Below are 11,103 nucleotides of genomic sequence, written 5' to 3' on the forward strand. Positions count from 1 at the left end.
ACCCCAAAGTCCTGTTGAGGAGGACTGATTTCTAACTCTGGCCGAGAAGGACTCATGTCAACATCTGGAGGACTGGTTTCAATATTTGGCTGAAGATGAGGTGGGCTACGGCCAGCTGGAGGTTTCTCCGGTGTTTCCCCACCCAAGTCAATAAAGTGGGGTCCTTTTATTTGTGCTTTCCTCCACTTTCCTCTAAGCCTGTTGCTTCTTCTTAAAGGCTGTGGACTAGTACTCTCTTCTTCCATACTTTGTTTTCCTTTTTCTTTCTTCTTGGCTGTAGCCGCTTGTTTTCGAAGATGCACTAGTCTCTCAGACAATACTTGATGGTCTTCTTCTAAAGAAGGTTCTGGTGATTGGTAGACATCCTATATGTTTCTTTTCCCTTTCAATTTTCTCTGTTTTCTATCCTTGGTTCTTTCCTCTCTCGCTCTGTTTGATCAATATCTTTGGTTTTACTAATAGGAGGGTCTTGAATTATTGCACTTTTCTCCTTTCTCCTACTCATTATTGGTGTATTGCTTTCAGGTGCCTCGGATGGCTCTTGAAAGTAGTTTCTCATCAAAAATTGTTCCCAGGTATCCCTATTTTTCTTCAATTGGTCTTCAATTAGAATTCTCACAAGCCCATGATGATACAAATGAGGTTCTATGTCTTCTATGTTCTTTTGGACTGTTGTGCACATCTTTTTCAAGCTCAGCAATAAAAAGTAGGGCAGATTGAGGGTTTGGTTCTCTAAAAAGTTCATCAATAACCGAGTATGATACATGTACATTGCCCCAAAACGGCCTTCACAAGTAATGAACTTTTGAATGATTAACAGTAAGCTGGCCCACTCCTCTTTTAAAGCATGAACATGAATTCCTCTTGTGAATACAGTTACGTCCATACCTGGGTTACGTAGCATGACTCTCCAAGCCTGCTCGTCCAAGCTCTTGTTCTTGAACCAACATTCACCTTCCTGGGGCAGGTCTGTAGCAGCTACTATGGATGCCTCAGTGATTGTAAGCTTAAGGTCCCCAATTTCCACCACTTGGTCGTTAAAAGACCTTGCAAAAGCTTTTGTAATCTCCTTATTGTGGCCCCTAAATTTTTGAATGAAAGGTAGCCATTATTCCTTCTTCAGTAAGTCTTTCACTTGAGGGTATCCTTCTAAAAACTTGGGCCCTTCCGGTTTTGCCCTCAATAACCAACCCATACTTTCTTCTGTTTGAAATTTGTCTGTGTGTGGGGGGTTTAGCAGAGGTAAGATGGCTAGGTTACGGGGTTTATAGAGAGGAAAACAGTGGCTGAAAATGGAAACTGGAAAACAGGTAGCGGGAGTGTTCAGGGACTGTAAGTGGAAAACAGAGGACAAGTAGCCGAGGTGAGTTCACGAAATGGAGTGAAGACGTATGTGAACGAGGTGGTAATGTAGTCATGGCTTCAATAAAATGGCAGGGGAGTGAAGTGAACCCGGCAGAATTTTTAAACTAAACGGTTGCGGAGGAGATGTTAACACGTTTATGAAATGGCTGCGGAAATTATGCAGTGGAGAGGAGCCGTAATTAAATCGGTCACGTCCCATGATTACAAGTGGAATGTGAAAGTGCAATCAAATACGAGTTAAACCCGAGAATTAATCATGAGACCATTTGGAGAATAAATGCATGGTTTGTGGAGGAATGTCGTGGAATGGTTATGGAGCTATCATGGCAATCATTGCATATAGTGGAGCTTATGGTTCAATAACTATGCAAAATTGTGCTTTTGATTGCTATTTGAAAGAAATTTTTACTCATACCTTGGAATCTTTGCCATTTGTTGTCCATCAACCGCTCCTTATTGATGCTTTTAGATGCTCCATGTCTTCATAATATGTCCTCGGTCATACCTGCATTTGCTTTCATGATTATTGAACTAACATCTTGACTTTCAATTTGAAAAACAGAGTGGTGGCTGCGGAAACTGCTTCTGGCTGCGGAAACTGATTCCAGCTGTGGAAACTGACACAGCAACCACTTGACTGAATAAAGATGGATAGATGATAACTAACTAAATGAAAAATGGTCATGAAAAAAAAATTATTATGAAATGAAATGAAATGGATGAAATGGAGTAGGATGAAATGGAGTGGAGTGGAATGAAAATGGAGTGAAATGAAAATGAAGTGAAATGAAAATGGAAAATATTTTTATTTTTATTTTGGAAAATATAAGGTGTCAGGTGTTCCTGATTTTCACTCTATATTTTCTGTATAAGACTGCTAATCAGTGATTAGTTTTCAGGTTTATACAATTTATTTTTTTTTGAACAGAAAGGAACAAAGGCTAGGCTGGTAGAGAAGAAGGATTCTTCTTCACCAGCCTTATTGCAGAATTCTCCTAAAACATTTTGACAAATTCCTCTTTTGAGAGTGGCTTATGATAGATCTTTAATCTATGGCCATTCACAATAAGAGGATTTTGAAATTCATCAATGGTCTTGATTCTTACCGCTCCATTGCTAAAGACTTTTTCAATCTCATATGGCCCGAGCCAATGAGTCTGAAATTTACCTTTGAAGTCTTTAAACTTGGAATCAAATAGTAATGCCCAATCTCCCTCTTGAAACTTTTTCTCTTTGATATATTTGTCATGCCACTTAGCTCTTTGATACTGAACTAGATCAGTTTTTAGGATTGCTTCTTGTCTGATCTCATCCAGATCATTCAACTGCTCCATTCTGTGCTTTTGGGCTTCTGATAGATCCATCCCCAACTGAAGTGCCATCTTGAAAGTTTTGACTTGAAACTCAATGGGGAGCAGGACTTCTTTCCCATAAACAAGTTCATAGGGAGAATGTCCTGTTGTATTCCTCCATGTAGTTCTGTAGGCCCATAAGGCTTCAAGAAGCCTTTCTGCCCAATCTCTTCTGTGTAGATGAACAGTTTTGGTGATGATGCCTTCAATAACTTTTTTTGTAGACTCCACTTGGCCATTTGCTTGCGGATGGTAAGGAGTAGATTTTCTGTGCTTGATTTTGTATTCTTCCATCAGCTTTTCCACCATGTTGGATGTAAATTGACTTCCCTGATCTGTCACAATTTCTCTTGGAACACCAAAGCGAGTAAAAATATCCTCATAAAGAAAACTAACAACTGAATTTTCAATAGCAGAAAGTAATGCTTTGGCTTCTACCCATTTAGTGACATAATCAGTACCTACCAATATATACCACTTTTGTTTAGATGGTGGATTAATAGGTCCAATGAAATATAAAGCCCATTTTTCAAAGGGTTCGATGAGTACTTGTGGTTGTAATGGAATTTCATTTGAAAGAGTCGATTTCCCTACTCTTTGGTAGATGTCACATCTTTTGACATATTCTTTTGTATCTTTGAAGAGGGAAGGCCAACGATATCCTAAAGAAAGGATTTTATAGGCCGTCCTTTTGTCAGCAAAGTGTCCGCCGCATGGTTCATCATGGCATGCCTTGAGGATGTCAGGCATTTCATCTTCCCTAACACATCTTCTGATCATATAATCTGACCCTGTTTTAAACAATTCGTTAGAAATCCATGAATATTTTGAACTCTCCTGAATAATCTTTCTTCTTTCATTAGGAAATAAATGTGGAGGTAGTTTCCTTGTAACCAAATAGTTAGAAATATCTGCATACCAAGGGGTCTTAGTAGTTACTGCAAATAAATATTCATCTGGAAACTTATTCTCTACAAGAGAATCTTCTTTAGTATTTTGGATGCTAGACAAGAAATCAGCTACTGTATTTTGTTTCCCTGGTCTATCCAACACAGTGATATTGAATTCTTGTAAAAGTAAGAGCCATCTTGTAACTCTGCCATTAGTAACAGGTCTGTTCATTAGATATCTAATCGCAGAATGACCAGTATGGACAAAAGTTTCATAGCATGTTATATAATGTCTAAACTTATTGATTGCATGAACAACAACTAAGAATTGTTTTTCAGTCACAGTGTAGTTCAACTCAGTGGGAGTCAAATTTTTACTGGTATAGTAAATGGCATAAGGAACTAAATCGTTTTGACCCAACACAGCTCCTAGAGCTGTATTTGAAGCATCTGTAGAAATATGGAAAGGAAGTTTCCAATTTGGCCCTCTCAAGATGGGTGCTTCAGATATTCTTGTTTTCAAAGTTTCAAATGTTGATTGACAATCAGGATCCCATTTGAAGTCACAGTCTTTTGTAAGAAATTTGAAGAGTGGAGATGCTATTTTGGTGAAGTTCTCTTTAAATCTTCTATAGTACCCAGTAAATCCCAGAAAACTTCTAACATCTTTTTGACAATTTGGAATAGGCAACTTGGAGATGACTTCAACTTTTGATCTATCAACTTTAATCCCATCCCCTGAAATGTGATGTCCCAAAACAATAACTTCAGTAAATATCATAAATCATTTTTCATGACTCAATGAAAGGTTTGTTTCTTTACATCTTATAAGGACTTTTTCCAAATTCTCTAATGCCTCTTCAAATTAATTACCATAAACTGTAAAATCATCCATATAAACCTCTACACAATCATGGATTAGATCAGAAAAGATTCCTAGTACTGCTCTTTGGAATGTTGTGGGTGCATTACATAATCCAAAAGGAAGCACTCGGTAAGAAAAAGTTCCCCATGGACAGGTGAATGTGGTCTTATCTTGATCTTCAGGTGCTACCTGAATTTGATTATAGCCACTAAAACCATCCAAAAATGAAAAGTACTTTTTGCCTACTAGTGTATCTAATACCTGATCGATAAAGGGAAAAGGAAAGTGATCCTTCAAAGTTGCTTTGTTCAATTCCCTGTAATCAATGCATACTCTCCATTTACCATTCTTTTTAGGTGCTATAACCAAAGGAGAAACCCATCAGCTATCTGAAATTGGATAAATGAAGTTTACATTGAGTAGTTTTTGGAGCTCCTCTTTCACTATCTCCCTAAGGTTTGGATTCATCCTTCTCTGAGGTTGTCTGATTGGTCTACTGTTTTCCTCAATGTAGATGTGATGAATGCAAGTCTTAGGGTCAATACCTTTCATATCAGTATACTCCCATGCAAATGCAATAGAATGTTTTTGCAAGATTTTGGTTAGCTCTCCCTATTGTGATTTTTCCAAGTTTTTGTTGATATTCAATGTTTTACCTGGAAAAATCTCAATGGCGGAACTACCAAACTCTTTCATAGAGTAAAGAGACATTTGTCTAGATGATAGTTACTCAATGTCAGAATCTAACTGAAATTGTGTGTGGTCATACTCTGAAGATGTTTCAAAATTTTCTAATGTGTTCAGAATTTGACTATCTTCACTGATTTCAGAAATGGTAAAGACAAGTTGTATAGTGTCCTCATCATCGACCCATTCATTATCTCCTACTTCTATAATTGCTTTTGTTGGAGGATACAAATTAAATTTCTTTGTCGAACTACCATCAGAAATGTACATATCCCCAGATCTACAACTAATGAAAGCATCAGTTGTGGCTAGCCAAGGTCTTCCTAAGATGAGTGGATGCCCTCCTAGATTACTCTTGGGAGTCAAAATCATGAAATCTACTAGATATTCCCAAGAATCTAAGGAGACTGAAATGTCTTCTAATAAACCATATGGTTTGATAATTGATCGATCTGCAAGTTGCATTAGAGTAGGTGTAAAAAGAAGATTAGGAAGTTTTAGTTGTTCCATAGTCTGTCTACTCATAATGTTGATAGCAGCCCCTAAGTCAATCGAAGTATTTGGAATTTCTACCCCATTAATATGTGTTTTGACAATTGGACTACCGGGATCTACATACTTCTGCATGGTAATTTTTCCCATCATGATATCTGCAATTTTTCCTACCAGGTGGATTCTTCTTGTATCTCTTGGTTTCCTTCCTGGTCTTTTGAGACTCAACTCCTTTATTGTTTTTGCTATAATAGGAATCTCTCTAATGGCTTGTAGCAAGGGAATCTTGATACAGACATTCTTTAATTCATCTAGGAAATCATAATCAGGCAACAAGATTTGTTTTTCCACTCCTTTGTCAATTTGTAATCTTTCAGGAAAAGGAGGTGTGGATGATGATGTAGGTTGCTCAACTATAGGAGTTGTGGGGGTTGACTCCTTTTCTTTTTCTTTTTGAGTGTTTGGGTTTTGAAGAGATGCTTCAAAACCTTTATTGGCTTCAAGAGAATCTTCCTCAGAAATACTTTTCTTTTGAGCATCTATAGAAGGATTTTCTAAAACTCTACCAGATCTGAGTTGTACATCATTGAGAGGAACAATCATATAGGTAGGAAATTGTTGTCCTTCTACCATGTAAGCATTTTGAGGATTTTTGTTATTGGGATTTGGCAATGGTTGGGACGATAGTTGATTTGTCTTCTGTTGGAATGGAAGCAAGAGTTGAGAATTTGGATTTTGTTGAGAAGGTTGTTGTTGTTGTTGTGGAAATGGCAATGAAAGTTGTGGATTTTGATTTGGAAGTTGTGGAGCTTGTTGATTTTGAAAAGATGGAGGATATTGATAAAATTGAGCAAATATCCCATAAGGATTTTGCATACCTTGTACCCATGATTGAAATGGATTTTGAGGTTGGGACCAAGGTTGTTGCCAAGGATTCCAATTTGGTGGGGGTTGAAAGTTCATGGGGTTGTTAAACCCTTGATTTTGTTGCCCCTGCCAAGGTCTCCTTGAAACAAAGCAGAGAGACTCAATTGAATTTGGATCTTCTTGAATGACAGCTTTGAGCCCAGGAATTGAAGGACAATCCTTGGTCTCATGGTTTTCTGAACAAATCAAACATGTTTCTACAACTTTTGCATCCAAAGGGCATTCCCTTAGAGCATGTTTCTTCCTACATTTTGGACAAAAGATGGCCAAAGCCTCAGCTTTTGCTTTCTGCTTGTTTTGTATTTTAAGGATGTCTAGTTGTTCACTAAGGCTCCCTAAAATATCAGTTTTGAACTCATCAAGCATGTTGCCAATCTCAACCCTACTTACTGATCCAGTTGCAGATTTGTTTGCTCTAATGAGAGAAGGATCTCTAGGCCCTTTTCCGGTTTTAGATTTTCCCTTTGAGAGATGGACACATAGTTCTACTATATCATGAAGTGGAAGTTGAGAAATATCTCCCTTTCCCATCATGTTTAAAATATCTATCCATTCATCTCTAATGGCTTTTAATAGAAGGGATTTCAAGGTCTCCTCATCTAAGTTACTCATTTTTTCGCTTTTCAGGTTGTATTGAAATCTTTCAAGTAAATCCTCCAAGTTTTCATCTTCTTTTTGCACCATTTTGAATACCTCATCCTTATTATTGGTGGGAATTCAATAGTCTAGGTATCTGTCCAAAAAATTTTGTTTCATATCATTCCAAGTCCTAATAGATTTAGTGACTAATCCCATGAACCATTTCAGAGCAGCTCCCTTCAATGTTGAAGGAAACAATTTGAGTTTTTGAGAGTCTTCCATATAATCATAAGTTCGGCACACGACTTCAAACTCAAATAGAAATGTTTCAGGATCCTCACTTCGCAACCCATAAAAGTTTAGGAGGACAGATGGTGACATGTTTTTCATTGTTGTACGAGATTCCTCATCAACTATAGGAAATCCAAATGATTTATCTCCATCCCTATTTCCCCCATTGTTGCCTCTACCTCCTCCATTGTTTCCTCCTCCTCTACCTCTACCTCTACCTCCTCCTCCAAATCCGTTGACTACTTCCTCTATCATGATAGTTTCCTCAGAGATTTTAGAGTCCTCTGGTTCTTCTACTAATGGCGAACGAGGAGGAATTTCTCCCTCTTCTTCTTCAGGTGATTCTACTTCCTTGATTACAATTTGTTCTCCTGTAGAAGTAAAGAAAGGGTCTTTTCCTAATTCAGATTCAGTGGATAGTGTGGGAGAGTCTCCTAATTCAGCTGCTGCCCCTTGAATTCCAGGAATCCTAAGGCTAGGAGTGTGAGTTGGAGATGATGGAGGTGTATCTTGTCTATGCCTTGAAGTAGATGGAGTTGTAAAAATTGAACTCTTGGCCCTAGCTATAAACCTTCCCCTAGAATCTCTTGCTCTATGCATGTCATTTTTATTTTTCTTCAAGTCGGGCTAATAATTCTCTTTCTGATCTTCCAGATCACTCTAGGTGCAAGAAGAGAGCATACTCAAGAAATTATTAAACCAATAACTCTCTTTTTTGATCCTCCAGATCACACTAGGTGCAAGAGGAGAGCATACTTTGAGAAGTTATCAATTTTTACCTTCCTTGAAATTTTCCTGTTTTTTTTTAAGAAATTGGCTACCTAGTTTCATTTCCCCGACAACGACGCCAATATGTTTGGTCAATTTAGAGTGTCCTAAATTGCTATATTAATTGTCAATCCGGGAGTCGTAAACTGCTGAAGTGAGGCACACTATATATGCAAGATAACCGATTTCTTACTTTTTGTCGTTTTTGACTTTTAGTTTGTTTTTGGGTTTATCTTCATTGATTCCCTAATGTAAGATGGAAATCCTAAAAGACAAGTATGGATATAAGTGTTCAAGGCAATAGTGTCCTTTAAAATGATTTCCAAACTTCAAAATTTTCAAAAAGGTTTTAAAACATGCAATGAAAATTAATTCCTAAAAGAGAATGAAAATGTGCCAATATTCTAATTAAATAAACAGTGAGCTATTGACCATGAAACCCAGTATCCTTGCTGCTGTCTAAATATGAAAAAAACTGAACTCAAAGAAATCCGAAAATTGCAAGCAAAGTAAAGTTAAGATCAAATTACATCAACTCATATTCTGACCCCTCACCATTCGTCTTGCTCTGGCTTTCAGAGGTAATCATAAACAACTTGAGCAATCTGATATCTAATTTGCAGAAAATAAAACTAATATTAAACTACACACTTATACTTCAATCCCTCACCATTCGTTTCGCTCTGGCTTTCGGAGGTAACTGAAAATGACATGAGCAATTCAATAACTAACTTGCAAAAAAAATAAACTAATATCAAACTACACATTCATGCTTCAATCCCTCACCATTAGTCTCGCTATGGCTTTAGGAGGTAACTGAAAATGACATGAGTAATTTAATATCTATCTTGCAAAAAAGTAAATGAGCAAAACTAAAATAAATAAAAGAGTGCTGGAACTAAGAACTAAAGAAAAATAAATCAGCAGAAGGACAAGAATAATTCCATGTCATTAGTCATTATAAAACTATGTGCAAATGCTCGGGTTGCCTACTGTAACCTGAAATAAAGACACTGATCAGTTAACAACATTATAAAGTATACAAACTATGGACAGAAGTAAAACGTGAATACCATAAGCAATGCAATATGTACACGTGAATGATTTATGGCATAAGGAACGTAAAGAAATAAAGCATGAAACTATACAGTGATAAACAAAACCTCGGTGTGTACAGGGGCCCTCTGCACAACCTCGGGCAGTCAGCAATCAACCACGAATTGAGCTTATAAACAGAGTCTTCTCATGTATTAAAATGCAGTCATAACACAGAAATAAAGTTACGGCACAGTGGGCTCGTTAACAGTCAAAATTACATTACAAAAGCTAGCTACTATGTGTATGAGAACGCTTTATTTATAACAGAGGATGACATAACTACTTTCCTAAAATCTGCGCTGATAAAAGACACGTGAACAACCACGTCCAGGAATCTAGCATTATGGCAGCCGTGAAGATTAAATCTATGGAGGGTGGCTGTTGGATTCGGTTCATGGAGCAATCCACAGGTGTTTATATGTCCCCAGAAGTCTAGGAACAGCCATGCACATCTTCACGTGGTGAAAAATAGAGTTTTATCACCGTAGGACTCTTAGGTTGACCACCGCTTGACTACCTTTGACCACGGCCTTCTTTGGTGAATTCGACTGAGCCAATAGGACTCGGTCCATGTCCACGTCATTTGCAACTTTCCCATGTGGCCGGATTTGCTTGAAGACACCTGTAACATAGACTTTAACAAAAAGGCCGCAGAAAGTTGAACTGGCTACGGAAAGTGAGAAGATTCCGCAGCTGAATGAGCAAAAATCTAATTCAAACAGCAGACACAAAACATAGTTAGGAAACCACTTTATATGCTCTTTTTAAACTAATATGCAATGATTTGACAGTTTAGGAGGTCTAGGTAAATGGAAAAAGGCTAGAAAGGTGCATAGGGAAGATGCATGTTTGGGGCTCAACAATATGGACACATACACCATGAACCATTCTTTTTTATATCCATCATTACAAGTGAAAAAAAATGTCTCCATCTTCTAACATTCCTTGAACCATATGCTCAATCTCACTCTTTTGTGCACATGGATACCTGTAAGGCATAATTCTAGGTGATACACTTGCAAGTTGAAAATCAATAGCATGGTCATGATCTCGAGTAGGTGGAAGACCCTTAGGAATCTGTCCAAATACCTTGGAATGGTTGTTGACAACTTTTTAGAGATCCATTGGAGCAGAGGATCTATGTGTTTGAATAGTACTAATGAACACAAATGTGAAATTAAACCATAGTGTCCCTTTTTTAGAAATTTTTTCATGCTACTATACCTTATCACTTTGGAGGTTATCATTTAGATACCTCTAAGATTAATTTCCTTTCCATCTAAGGAAAATATCATAAAATATCTTGAAATTAAGGGCCATTGTTCCCAATGATTATAACCATTGGACCCCTAATTCAACATCAATACTACCCATTTGAATTGCAATCATGGGACTATCCAATAAATACTCCCCAATATTCAACTTAATATTATGGAACTTCCCTAAACAATTTATGGTACTTCCATCTACATTCATTACTTGGAATTATGGTGTTGGATATGAAATTTGGTTAAAATGTTTTTCCAATTTGTAATTGATGAAGTTATGGGTGTTAGTTGAATTAGTCAACACTATTATATTTTTCATTTTGATATATCCTTTAATATTGAGGGTTTGTGGACTATCAATGTTGGAAAATAGATGACAAGATAATGATAGAGTAGTCTCTTCTAGCTCTAGATCTTGTGAGAGTTCTGATTCTTGATCTTCTTCAATTTCACAAGCTATGTAGAATAATTTATTTTCACCACATTTATGCCCTTTATTGTACTTGTTATCATATTTGAAA

The sequence above is a fragment of the Pinus tabuliformis genome, chromosome 2_2, assembly GCF_031772625.1.
Source record: "Pinus tabuliformis cultivar Carrire ecotype Pingquan chromosome 2_2, CPIR1, whole genome shotgun sequence".
In the NCBI taxonomy this organism is placed as follows: Eukaryota; Viridiplantae; Streptophyta; class Pinopsida; order Pinales; family Pinaceae; genus Pinus; species Pinus tabuliformis.